This window comes from Ictidomys tridecemlineatus, chromosome 2, assembly GCF_052094955.1.
Source record: "Ictidomys tridecemlineatus isolate mIctTri1 chromosome 2, mIctTri1.hap1, whole genome shotgun sequence".
NCBI lineage: Eukaryota > Metazoa > Chordata > Mammalia > Rodentia > Sciuridae > Ictidomys > Ictidomys tridecemlineatus.
The window spans coordinates 32,907,583-32,920,009 of record NC_135478.1 but is presented as its reverse complement, the minus strand read 5'-3'; the positions used below and the strand labels follow the sequence as shown (position 1 = coordinate 32,920,009).

At 39.3% G+C, this 12,427-nt stretch overlaps 1 pseudogene; it reads right to left on the bottom strand.

The window, feature by feature from the left end:
• Positions 1-8,719: 8,719 nt before the first annotated feature.
• Positions 8,720-12,141, bottom strand: LOC101967706 (uncharacterized; annotated as a pseudogene).
• Between the last annotated feature and the right edge of the window lie 286 nt (positions 12,142-12,427).

Below are 12,427 nucleotides of genomic sequence, written 5' to 3'. Positions count from 1 at the left end.
TATACAGATGTTTAGTCCCCAGGGACTTGTTTTTCTTTTATTTTTCTTTAACTATCTCTACAACCAGTTCCAGAGAGAATTTTGGTTTTTACTCTATCCCTACTGCACTTAGAGACCTTGTGATCCAGTTCAGCTAGAAGCCACTTAAACAGGTTATGGGAGCTAGAAGATTTGAGGCTTCCAGCGTATTCAGAAAGGCAGTTCATATAACTGGAGTCATCTCCTTTTTCCTCTCCTATCCCCTCTGCTCCCCAGTAGAATTTTTTTTTTTTTAACTGGGAATGAACTCAGAGGCATTCAACCTATGAGCCACATCCCCAGCCCTATTTTGTATTTTATTTAGAAACAGGGTCTCAGTGGGTTGCTTAGCGCCTCGATTTTGCTGAGGCTGGCTTTGAACTTGTGATCCTCCTGCCTCAGCCTCCTGAGCTGCTGGGATTCCAGGCATGTGCCATCGCACCCGGGCTCCCAGTAGTTTTTAGTAGGAATCAGGGCTTGTCAGGCTGACCGTGATGGGGGAAATGGGAACTTGCTTCCCCCTGTGGAGCTCATCAGGGAGGGTCAGTCACCTGAGCATGCCTAGCAAACCAGAGTGTGGATGTCTGTCCCACAGTTCTCTGGAACTCTTCTACAAGCAGATTGTATTTGTGCACACTTGAACACAGAGACGCAATTAGAGCAGCACATGGTCTCATTACCCTTAGCACAGAGCTTGAGAATGCCAAGCCAACAGAAGGACTCATCAGTCCCCAGGCCTTTGGTTGCCAGCTCCGAGTCCGAGTCCGGCATGTCCTGGCCCTTAAACCAAGAGATTGGGGATTTCAGAAAGGATAGAGGAAACAATGTGTCCCTGAATCATCATCTCCCTCCTCCTCTCTACAGAGATGAGAGCAAGTGAGAAACAGAGGATAAGGTGCTCTAAGGAGCCCAGGAAGTTTTTTTTTTTTATGACCCTCAATCCAATCACTTGCCTACCAAGGAGGAAAGACCATTTGCACTTTAATTATCAAGGAGATGTCTGGCGTCAGCTTGTGGTTCTTGCTTGACTGGGTGTCCTCATTTTTCTCTCTGAGACTCAAGTGGTAACTCAAGTCTGCCCCCTAGTGGTCAACAAAAAGAATTTAAAGTACGAAAAAAGGACTGATCCCCAGAAAAAATAGGATGATTTTCATGTTGCTACGTTTCCTATAACTATAATGACTAAAATTTTACCAGTACTGCTCAGGCGGAACAGGCAGTTCATATTTACAAAAAGTTGATTTTTTTTCTTGATAACTATAATGACCAGTGGAAGAAAAAATTAACAAAAGTGGGGAAATCACTAGGTGTGCAGTCAGCCATCCTTGACATTGAAGAGTCATGCGACTTTGGTTTGCTGTGCTTTTCAGTTATCTCCCGTATCAAACTGGGATAATATGTATATCATAAGAGTGTGGTGAGAATCAAGGACATTTTGGAACACCTTATCTATGCTAAGATCACCCTTCACGAACCTAGGACACATAGCACAGAGTTTAAGCACAGAGATTCATCAGCCCTACCTCCTGGGTTGAAATCCATTTCTGCTCCTTACTAGATATATGACCCAAGACAGGTTTTCTTTCTTTCTTTTTTTTCCTACCTGGGATTAAACCCAGGTGCGCTCATCCACTGAGCCACCACATCCCCAGCCCTTTTCTTATATATTTTTTTAAATTTAGAAACAGGGTCTTGCTGAGTTGCTTAGTGTCTCACTAAGTTTCTGAGGTTGGCTTTGAACTTGTGATCCTCCTACCTCAGCCTCCTAAGCTGTAGGAATTACAGGCATGTGCCACCACAGCCAGCCCAGGACAGGTTTTCTGACTCTTGTGTTTGCTGTGTTCCTCTCCTATAACCTGGAGATAATGTATCTGTCTCTTAGGTTTGTTATAAGCAATAAGTGAATCAATGTTCGAAAAATGCTCAGAAGACATAGGGCACATAATTGTCAAAAATTCATCTAATCTAAAAAATATGCTTTTTTTATTAAATGCTTTGCAAAAGTTAAAAGCACAAAATTGTTTATAACCTAGAAAGGGAATATTAGTAAAAAAAAATAGTTAAGATTTAGGAGCACTTTCTATGTATTTCCTTGTTTAATATTAAAAACTCACAAGTGTTGCTAATTAAATTTTTAACAACCCATAAAATGAAGGCTATTCTTATCCCTGTGGCCTTTTCTATAGCTATTGTGTCCCTGATTTTAACTGCTTTATTCCTTTCCTGATTTAGATTTCATAATCTATTATCAATCACTTTCTCACCCATACAGTAAACTACCCTCTCCTCTCTGCCCCCTCCAACCTTGTACAAACTTCCTAAGAGTGTAGGGATTTTGGTTCACTGCAGTATTCCCAATGCCTAGAACAGTGCTGCCATATAGTAGGTACTTAATAAATATGTAATGAACAATTGAGTTCTTCTTTTGCAGAAATGGAAAACAAGACATGGAGCAGTCAGATCATTTGCCCACAGTCAACACGATAGTAAGTCATTGAGATGAGATTTAAACCTGGATCTGTGCCTTTGAAATATAACTGCTAAATCCTAGGTGTTGTAGGAGTGAAGCAAGACAGATGGTCAAGAAGGGCTGGAATATATATACCAGGAGGAGATACATGGAAGGATGAAGGGTCCCAGGGAAAGAGAAGGCAGGAGATGATCTTTAATGAGAGGAGAGTAACATAAAATAAAGGCACAGACAGGACTAAAACAAGGGCAGAGACAGAAGCCCAACTGCACTCATGTAAAATCTTCCTACCAAAATTTTAACTCAATGTAGTTCCATGTCTAGCTTGTCTTTGATAAATATCTGTATTTCATCGATTGAAATCTAGAGGAAAACATGATTGACCTTGGGTGTCTGGCACATCAGTGAGAATTTCTTTTAAAGCCTTCATATATGACCGTACCCTGAGATTCCATTGACAATGAAATCAGTCCACCGCAATATAACCCTTTGCCCAAAATTCCTTTAAAAGCTTTTAATTCATACAATGCAATAAAAATTCCTCCTCCTTTATGAATCTGAAACTTGCTTAAAAACAAAACTGAAGTACCCAGGGATGGTGGTGCAAGCCTGTAATCCCAGCAGCTGGAGGATGAGGCAGGAGGATCCCAAGTTCAAAGTCAGCCTCAGCAACTTAGTGAGGCCCTAGGCAACTCAGTGAGACCTTGTCTCAAAATGAAAACTAAAAAAGGCTCAGCAATAAAGCACCCAGGCTTCAATCCCAAATACCAAACAACAACAACAATAACAAACCTCCCGAAGTTGGATCAATAATAACTATTTTTTTCTAGCTACAATTTCCAAGTATTAAAAACTCAACACAATAAAAAAAACTATTGATATGTATTATTAACAGATAAAAAGCAACCTACTCCCATGTACCTTTAAACCGTCAAAGTAGTTTTCTAAACTACAGAAGAGGATGTAAATTCTAAGAAAGTTGTCCATCTTTCTGGTTTCAATTGCCAGTGTTTAAAAATGATACTAGAGTTTAATCTTCCATAACTATTTTTTCAATATTATTTAAATTTGACTTATTATGAGAACCAGGACAAGCATTGAATACTTAATCATTCTCTAATTCATTTACTAGGACATACTAAAGCTCTGTACACAAGATAATACTGGTCATTTCTTGGTTCCTATAGCTTAAAGGAAACTTGATATTTCAATTAATAAGATAAAATGAGGATATTTATCATAAGACTCTAAAATTCTTCAGGAAGAGAACATTATTTCATTTTGAGAGTTTGCTTCAAAAAATTATAAAAACAAATGAAGGGGCATCATTCCAAAAGCACTAAAAATACATTAAGCTTAAAGGAATATATTCTGAGCACTTTTCTTTCTTTTTCCAAGCACTTTTAATAATGTAACTATAAGACAAATCTATTCTCACAGAAAGTTCCAGGATCTCTGGAATGATTTCTAGAGGCACAATCAGCGATGTTCTTATGACAGGAAATACAATTAATTAGACTTACTTTAGCGGAGTGGACAATATTTGTTTTAACTCAATTTTTAAATTACATATATATTTATTGCTTCATATAACAATATTTTACAGCAGAAAAAATTAAAGTCGAATATATGGGAAGCGCCAAAAGTCCATTTAGACTGTCATGCAACACAAATTCCAATTCATAATAAGAGCAACTTATATTCAATTGGTGACACTAAGTGAGGAGAAGATGGTGTTCATATACATTTCTTTAACTGTCAATGAGCTGAGAATTTTAAAAATTATAAGGAAAAGAGGGTGATTAAAAGCAGGAATAGGATAAGCACACCTGCTTTCACTATTCTTTTAAACATTATTCTGGAGGTCCTAGTCAGTGGAAGAAAAAAGGAGGAAGGATTAGAAAGGAAGAACCAAATGTTATTATTCATAGATGATGTAATTGGCTACGTAGAGAATTCAAAATAATTTACAGAGATATCTTAAGAATGAGTGAGGTGGGCTGGGGTTGTGGCTTAGTGGTAGAACACTTGCCTAGCATGTGTGAGGGACTGGGTTCAATCCCCAGTACCACATAAAAATAAACAAAATTTGGTTTAACTGGTTCATCTACAATTTTTTAAAAAATGATGAGTTTATATAGCAATATGGCCGAATAGAAGGTCAACTACTTTTCTGTGCACCAGTAAGTTAAAAAATGTAATTTTAAAATATATGAAATTTAAAATAGCAATAAAAATATGATACATACAAATAAGTATAATAAGAGATGCATGTACGTGAGATTGCAAAAGACACCCTGTGAGAAAACTATAAAATATATAAAAAGAAGTTTAAAAATATCTATCATGAAAAAACAGACCATAACATCAATCTTTCCCAACGTATCTACAAGTTCAAAGGAATCTAAGTTAAAAGATATAATCAGGTTTTTTTTTTAATGGTTAAAGAAACTATGGTGTATGTATGTATATATATATATATATATATATATATATATATATATATATATATATATACACAATGGAATATTACTTAGCCTTAAAGAAGAATGAAATTATAGCATTTAAGGGTAAATGGACTGAATTGGAGAATATCATACTAAGCAAAGTAAGCCAATCCCCCCAAATCAAAGGCTAAATGTTTTTTCTGATAAGTGGATGCTGATCTATAAGGGGGGCCAGGATGGCAGCAAGGGAAGAAAGGAGGAACTCTGGATTGAGCAGAGGGGAGGAAGAAGAGGGGAGGGAGAAGAGGAGAGGGAGTGTGTGGTTGGGGAGAGATGGTGGAATGAGGTGGACATTATTACCCCTATGTATGGGTGTGATTGTACAAATGGTGTGACTCTACATCATGTACAACCAGAGAAATAAAAGATTATGCTCCATTTGTGTAAAAAAAATAAAATTAATTTTAAAAAGGATATATAATCAGTTTTTTGAAGAAATCAACAAGATAACTAAACTTTATATAAAGAAAAAAGATAAAGACTCACCAAGACACCACTGAAGAAGAAAGGCTCAGAGGGAGAGTCCTAGTTCTCCTTGACATGAAGACTTATTAACAGCTTATGCATCAGGTGCAGTGGTGCACGCCTGTAATCCCAGCAACTCAGGAAACTGAGGCAGGAGGATTTCAAGTTAAAGGTCAATGCCAGCAACTTGGTGTGAGACCCTTTCTCAAAAAATAAAAAAGGACTGGAGATGTAGCCCAGTGGGAAAGCACCCCTGGGTTGGATCCCACATAAAAACACACACATACCCACAATATAGTAGTTAAAACAGCTCAGGGATAGGAAGATTTTTAAAAAGGAGGAGGAGGAGGAAGGCAAGGGAGGGAGAGGGGAAAGGGAAGGAGGGGAAAGAGGAGAAGAGGTCCTAGTAATATTGTTATCCAAAGATGGAGGGAAGAAATCTGATCCTGCGTTCTCCAGGAAGGGCTGCAACAATATTTCCCATGCCACATGCTCTTCAAAATCCTGACACTCTTTTGAGACTTTGAGACTGTGTCTCAACCAAGGACATGCAGAGGATTTCCTATGCAACTTGCAAGGCAAGATCACCAGATCATAAAAATGATCTGTCTAGTGCTCACTGTGACTCCCCCACACCCACCCGTACTCACCTCTGAAATCCAAACACCAGGACTGGCCAGCAAGAAAGGAACCCAGAGCCCCAACCCTCAGCCTTGCCAGAGCTCTCAGCTGATAGTTATCTTGGAAGCAGACCCTCTAGCCTTTAGTAGATTTTACTCAGCTAAAGCCAGGTGAAGCAGAGGTGAGCTTTTCCCCACAACCATGCCCAGAAGTTCTGTTCTGTGAGCAAAGTAAACGACTGTTGCTGTATTAAAGCTCGAGATGTGAGTGGTTTTCCACAAGGCAGTGTGTTCTATGGATAGCAAGATAATAGCTAATTAAAACCAGAAGCACCTTGGAAACTAGTTGTGCCTACGTCTAGACACCGTATTCACTTCCATGGCTCTGTCTTTGTGCCAAATGCACCCTGTCCACTGTCTTCTTTACTCGAATTTTATATCAATCTTGAAAACAGAAGAGGGATAAGACCTCCAACTTTGTTCTGTTTTTGTCACATTTTGTGTGTTGAGGGGGATTCTAGATCTTTCCAATTTCTTTTTTTTAAATATTTTTTCCCTTACTTGTTGATAGATCTTTGTTTTATTTATTTATACCTGGTGTTGAGAATCGAACCCAGTGCCTCACACATGCAAGGCAAGTGCGCTACCACCGAGCCACAGTCCCAGCCCCTAGGTCTTTCCAATTTCTAGAAGAATTTTAGAATCAGATTGCCATTTTTTTTTAAAGCCTTCTGGAAGCTGGAATGAATTGAAGTAAATTTATATACATTTGAGAAGAATTTATTTCTTAATAAGATTGAATCTTCACATGTTTGAATAAAATGTATCTCCCGGCTTATTTTGGTCTTCTTATTCTCTCTCAGCAATGTTTTATAGTCCCCCCTACCTGACTTTCCATACTTGGGATTGACCCAGGGTTCTCTACCCTGAGCTACATTCCTATTCCTTGATTTTTATTTGTTTATATACTTTTGGTACTAGGGATTAAATCCAGGGGTGCTTAACCACTGAGCCACAATCCCAGTCCCTTTTTATTTTTTATCTTTTTCTTATTTTGTGACCGGGCCTTGCTAAATTGCTGAGGCTAGTATCAAACTTTCAATCCTCTTGCCTGAGCCTCTCCAGTTTCTGGGATTACAGGTGTGTGCCACATGCCTGGATTCTATCCCTTTATTTATTTATTTATTTTTTTAAATCATGACACAGGATTTCCTTAAATTGCCAAGGCTGGCCTCAAACTCATGTAATCCTCCTGCTTCAGCCTCCTGAGTCACTGAGATTACACGTATGTTATATGGATAGCAAGATAATAGCTAATCTTTTGCAGGTTTTAGAGCATGTTTTCACATCATTTGTCAAGTTTGTAATCTAAGCATTTCATTTTTTGGATGCTATTATAAATCGTATTTTATTTATTTATTTGGTACTGGGGATCGAACTCAGGGGCACTTGACCACTGAGCCACATCCCCAGTTCTTTTTTATATTTTCCTCAGTGAGACAGGATTTCACTGAGTTGCTTAAGGCTTCACTTCTGCTAAGGCTGGCTTTGAACTCACAGTCCTCCTGCCTCAGCCTCCATGGTCACTGGGATTACAGGCATGTGCCACTGAACCCAGCTTTATTTCAATTTTTGATCGCCTGTTGCTTGTGTATAAAAATACAACAAATTTGTGTATATTGACCCTGTATCATGCAACCTGACTAAAATTACTTGTTAATAATGTCCTATTTATAGGATTGCCTCTGTAGATAGATGATCATGTTTCTGCAAATGAAGAGAGTTTTACTGCAAACTTTCTAATCAGGAAGCTCTTGCCTTACCACGCTGGCTAGAACTTCTAGTATAATGTTGAGTAGAAAGCAGTGAAAAGAGACATCCTCACCTTTCTTGATTTGGAAAAAGCAGTCCATATTTCACCATTAAATATTCTGTGAGCTGTATGCTTTTCATAGATACAGTTAGGTCCTACTTTTTAGTCCTACATGATAATCTGTGTTTTAATTGAGATGTAGAAGTCATTTACCTTTAATGTGATTATTGATATGGTTAGATTTCCATTTACCATATTATCCATTTTGTTTCTCCAATCTGTTCTTTATTTCCTCTGACTTCTTTTTGTGCTTACTTTATTTTATTTAAATTTTGTTGTTGATGTTGTTACTAGGGATTGAATCCAGGGATAGTTAAGCACGGAACCACATCCTCAGCCCTTTTTTGTTTTTTATTTTGAGACAGGGTCTTGACTAAGTTGCTTAGGGCCTCACTAAGTTGCTGAGCCTGGCTTGGAACTTGCAATCCTCCTGCCTCAGCCTCCTAAGCTGCTTGGATTCCAGATGTGCACCACCATGCCCAGGGAGAAGCCTTTTTTTTGGGGGGGGGGAGGGGGGTGTTCTTTCAATATTTTATTTTTTTAGTTCATGAAATACAAATCAAAATAACTTTTGCTTACATATCACTTGAACAAGCTTGATATTCTTTTCAGTACATGGTGAACCAATACAGGTACTTAAGCATTTCCTTTTTAAATATAATACATCTTGTTTTGGAGCAAAACAGCTTATCAGAAAGAGTCAGGGCATAACCACCAACTTAAAATTTGGTCCACTAAAATATATCAGTATTCCTCCTATAACAAACATAAAGTAACCCTCATAGTTGGAAAAAACAGAAATATTTGGCATAGGCCTCTGAGTGATCTTGAAAAACAAGCTAAGATGTATTTCAACTCTATATAGAGGAACACACAAAATCCACCCAGAAACATCCGACAGGGAAACTGGTCTGTTTGCTGTGGGGATTCTTCTGCTTCAGAGGGGGAGAGAAGGTACACCAGAGGGTGATGAAGACCCACCCCAGCCATAGAACCACTTCCTGAGAATTAATCAAAATTTAATGCAGAGTAACATAGGACAACAGTACAACAATCTCAACAGTCATTCAAATGCCTGGAAAGCAAATTGTAAGCTTAGAACAAGCAACCCCATCAGGAACAATACAACACATTTATATAGTTTTGAAGATGAGAAAACATCATTGATATGTGACACTTGGTGTAACAAGTACCTTAGGTTCTAGGACCCTGGGGACAACAAAATATCCAAAGTAAGAATATATCCAAGCTGCTTACCCTTCAACCATTGTCTTGAGTATTAAACCCAGGCCACCTCTGGCCCCTTGCAGTGGTGTCTTTTCTTCCTCATTCTCGATGTATATACTTGCTCCCTGGGACCCTCGCAGCTTTGCTGCTTCTACTCTCTCACAGGCTAAGTGTAGAGGAGTGTTACCCTCCAGTGTCTTGGATGTCTGTGGATGCTTTGTAGTACAGAAGGCTATGAATCATCTTCAGGTTACCCTTGGCTGCTTTACCCTGGTGCGTTGCCGTAGCCTCATAATGAGCATCTGGATTAGGCTCACCTTGTAGGAACACGGCAGCAATCTCACGCCTGTTTTTGGAAGCAGCACAGTGTAGGGGAATACAGCCATTTTGATTGACGGCATTCACATGCCCACCTTTTCCCAGGAGCGCTTTTACGATTTCATCCCGGCCAGCAGAAGCTGCAATATTTAGAGGAGACAGGCCTGCATCATCTTTATCATTCACTGGCACTCCAAGATGTAGCAAGAACTCAACAATTTCAGTATGTCCTGCTGAACATGCCCAGTGCAATGCGGTTCTGCTGTCCTGGTCAGTTCTAGTAGCCAGTGATTTATAGGCCAGGATGTGCTCCTTTAACTCCTCCAGCTTCTCACTGTAGGCGGGGTTGCAGACCAACCAGTTAGACACACACACCTTTGTGTCGTTTTTCCAGGATCTCCAGGAAGCCCATGCAACTCCCACCTCATATCCCAGACACTAGAAGCTGTTTTTAAAAACTATACTTTGTTTTTAGTTTAGTTTAGTTCCCTTCCCCCCACACACACCCACCCCTGCAGGCAGAAATGTAGTTCAAATTCTTGTTACTTGTCCTGCTTTTAACTTGCCCCTATCCCCAGCCAGGGATTCACTATGCTGCCCAGGCTTGTCACAGCTGGTGAAGAGCTCAAGTGATCCTCCTGTCTCAGCCTCTTCAGTAGTTAAGACTAGAGGTGCCTACCAAGCACCTGGCTTTTGCTTTTAACATTTTTGAGATTCATTTAAAGTCTTATCATGGACATAGATCAATGGTCGAAAGCTAGTTATCCATAGCCAAATCTTCTTCACAAGTGTGTTTTTTTGGTTATTTAATTTGTTTAAGTAGTTTTCCAGGATGGAAAAGTTAAGGGAAATTTCTAGCTATTGTTGAAACATCTCCTTTGGTGATACCTTAAAAAAAAAAAAATCTGCGGAGTATTCAGGAAGCTAACATTCAGAAATCAAAGCAGTGGAGGGTGTTGGTTAGGCTGGATTTCTTCCTGATTGCGTGACATCCATCCCCCTCCTTATATTCTCCATCCTGCCCAGTGCTTAGGGACTGCCCTCCATGACATCAACAGATTTCCCAGCCCTTTAAATTCTCACTGGATTCAGCCAAACTGGGGCATGGGTAGGGAAATCAGAGGGTGGGAGGAGAGCCCCAACTCCTTGCAGGTTTATCAGAAGTTGGCTAAGTTCTTCCTAAGGATGAAGCTTTTGTCAATTGGCCTCACCCATACTGCCCTCTTTTTGGAATCCAGTGACCCTTCCCCAGTGCCAGGTAGTTAGGAATCAGAGAAACCAAATGGAATACTTGCCAGACCCTGCTGTCCTAAACCACAGTCTCCTACAGCAACCTTACTTCCTGGTTACCAGGCTAAAAAATGTGACACATACTTTTTTTCCCCTAAAACTCAAGGGGAAAGAGGACATTTCAGGACTTGAAAATACTTGTCTTTTCCCAATGGATTTCTTTTTGCTGAGGGGGAAAGAAGAATGAGAGGGTGTTATTTTGAGACATCCGCCTCTGGATTAAAATGCAATTGTATTCCTGGAGATACTCTTCTGTTTACATTCTGTGTTTAGAAAGAGTGTTTCATCAACATCTTTAAGATCTCCTCCTGCAGTGTAGTCTGTTTACACAATCTGTTTTGACAGTTCTCAGCAGAAAGATCTCTAAAGGAAATATTAGGTACCACTTTATCATTTTCTTCTAATTATATGCTGCATTCTGTGATCTCAGCTCAATGATGCTCAACTCCAGAACACAAAAATATGCTCCCACATACAAATATGCATATATATACATCTTTGCATACTAACTTAACTCATGCTTCTCTGTGCTTTTCTACAACAGCCAAGTAGTTTCTACCTGCAGTCTTCTAAATATTTAGTCGGGGGCACAGGTAATTTGGTTAATTAGATCAACAATAATCTTTTTTTTTTTTTTTTTAGTAGAGGATCTAGAATCTTGGAAGAAAATGTACCAAAGAATTTTCTTGGATTTTGGATTTATAAGATAAAGACAAAACTTGCCTGCTAAGATTAATAAAATGAGCATATACGTTGTATGCTACCCCAGAGCTGAGTATAGGTCAGAGTGTATGGTGAAGCAGATGCTACTACATTACAGGCTTATACTTCAGGAAAAAAAGATGTTTAGATCCATCATTTAGATCTCAAATATTACTCAACACCTGGAAAACAACACAAATAATGAAAACTATATTTTAGAACTTAATGTTTCATTTAAATCTCAAATATTACTCAATGCCTGGACAACAACACAAATAATGAACACTATATTTTAGAACTTAATTTTTCTATAAGTAAATATTTTCCAGGTCTCTGAAAATTTCATGTCTGCTGTATAAGGTCCAACCCATGGTACATGGCAGAGCTAATGGGTTCTCATGGGGTTTGGCAAACCAGATAACCACTGTGGCACTGGTTATCTGGTGTCATATCCTGCCTCTCTGTAGTAGGGTGGGCGGAGCTGGAGAAGTCTCTAAGGTCTTCCCAGATCTCCAATTCAGTGACTGGGCAATGCTCACTGGTTTGGGAGCTGAGTAAGAAGTTTTCTTCAATAGAAGGCTCTGCTCTTATGGCATTAATATTAGGACATTTCAAGAAATAGTGATGATTAAAGGGCACTGCAGCAAACATTCTGATTTTCTGGTGGTCTGGGGAATAGGCTTTAGAGGCTACAATTTGGTGTTAGAGATGGGGAACGGGTCCGACCCGTTACAATGGAAACTGCAGGTTATAATCTACCCTTCCTGCTGGGTGTGGTGGTGCAGGCCTATAATCCCAGCAGCTCTGGAGGCTGAGGCAGGAGGTTCACAAGTTCAAAGCCAGCCTCAGACACTTAGCAAGGCCCTAAGCAACTCAGTGAGACCCTGACTCTAAATAAAATACAAAAAGGGCGTGGATGTGACTCGGTGGTTGATTG